The sequence below is a fragment of the Cryptotermes secundus genome, unplaced genomic scaffold (genome assembly GCF_002891405.2).
Source record: "Cryptotermes secundus unplaced genomic scaffold, Csec_1.0 scaffold265, whole genome shotgun sequence".
In the NCBI taxonomy this organism is placed as follows: domain Eukaryota; kingdom Metazoa; phylum Arthropoda; class Insecta; order Blattodea; family Kalotermitidae; genus Cryptotermes; species Cryptotermes secundus.
In genome coordinates this window covers 271,094-273,145 of record NW_019725002.1, presented here as the reverse complement: position 1 = coordinate 273,145, position 2,052 = coordinate 271,094, and positions in this window count along the sequence as shown.

Genomic DNA, 2,052 nt, shown 5'->3' with positions numbered 1-2,052 from the left:
GGAAACAAGTATACGCTTACCTAGTAACTAAAAGAGTATATACCTCAGAGAAGAATGGTTGATCCAACATAACAGAATGGACAAGAATATATTTTCAGACTTGAGAGTGACAGCTGAGAAATGTGGCTTTGACGCCGAAACAAGGTCCACAAGCAAAAAAGAAGCTCCGTAGCCTGTAGTCCGTAAGCGAACTATACCGACCGAGCGACCGCCGCTTGTCAGCGAAGTTAGAGCAAACTTTAGCGGATAGAGGGTGTCGCGTGGTCAGCTCAACGAATTCCCACGGATGTTAATTTCGATTTTCTAGACTAAAGCTACTACTTCTCCATTCAAGTAGCTCCTCGGTTATCCTCAAGAAGCTGAGTGGACCCCGTTACAGACCCCTACTTCTCAGAAAATCTGGTAGCGCCGGAAATCGAACCCGGGACCTCTAGATCTGTAGCCAGAAACTCTGAACCCTAGACCATATAGGCGGTCTACAGGGTTCACTATAGTTTCACTATAGTTTATGAAAAGGAGAACTACATTTCAAAATCGATCAGGAAAATATTGCGGTGATAGTACAGACGTGTACATTCGAGTAACTACGGTTTGTATACTTTCCTTCTGCTCCATCAAGCGAGAACCTAGATAGAAATTTTAAATATATCACGAGCATTTCTTTCTTTACCGTTACCTGTTTAACAATGTTGGTGATCTTCTTATATCATCTGACATTATGACGTTCAACCGGCGTCATCAAATTACTTAAGAACTGACCAATCTAGTTATTCAAGAAACAAACAGTTGCAATGCACAAAGTCAAATAGAATCCGTACTCTGTTTAGGTAGATCAGTGTTATGAAGGTTGCGAATGTACAACCCCCAAACACGGCTCAGTACTGTGGTGTGAGGAGTGGGTGTGGGAGGTGGAGTTTACATCGAGCTGTGACGTCACTGTATCTCGAACTGACGATGCCATCCAACGTGTGTGTGTGTGTGTGTGTGTGTGTGTATCCTTTCTGCCTGTAACCACAGTTCAGCCCACTGGCTGCTAACAAATTGCGCATCTGTCAAAGTAAAAGGGCCTTAAAGCATTTACTGATGCGTGTATTCATATCCTCGAAGTATTGGTTTCACAAGATTTTTATTACAAGAGCGATATGAACATGTTAGCTGAAAGCGACCTTCCGCTAGGCATCACATAGTTCTGCTTATACTTTCCTATGTCTATTACTATAACTACAGTTGCTTTTCTTTTTCAGTAGGGAGTATTAAAGCTAAAAATGAGAATTAAGGCCTGGAGTTCAGTTCTCGCCTTTCCTTCATTATACATAAATTTTACATTTTTCCAGTTTGGCCATGAACCGAGAAGGCTGCATATTGTGACATGATGGCTGAAATCCGGAATAGTGGAGCCGGAGCGGACGTCCATTGCCGAGCAACGGCTCGGTAACCATGTTCCCGCTGCAACCAATTGCAATGAACAAGTCTTTGCTAGGTAGCAGGCCACTAAGCAACGACATTCCTGTGACAACGGAGGGAATTAACAGTTCAAAATGATGATTTCTATTCGGTCCGCGTGGCAGTTATAAAAAAGGGTTGATTGGTTCATTGCAGTAGGAGAGATTAGTCCGCGATTCTACATACAGACTCGTCAGACAGACGTTGTTCAGAAGGAGTTCAATGTGTGAGTTGTTGTAATTGACTCTAATTGTAAAGAAGTGTCAATGAACCCAGTCATCAACTTCAGAATCCATTGTTATTAGTCAGAACAACCTCTTTTTCTTCCTTGGCACTACAGCCCCAGTGGGCCTAGGCCTATGTCCATGAACTTCTCCGTTCACTTCGATTTTTCTAGATCTTACACATTCGGTAGGACTCCTTGGGCGGGTGATCAGCTCGTCGCAAGGCAACGTATACAAACACAAAAAAAACACACACACACACAAACTAAACATCCATGCCCTGAGTGGGATTCGAACCCACGATTCCGGTTTCCAAGCCAGAGAAGACAGTACATGCCTTAGACCGCTCGGCTACCGCGACCGGCCGACAGCCTCTTATACGTGA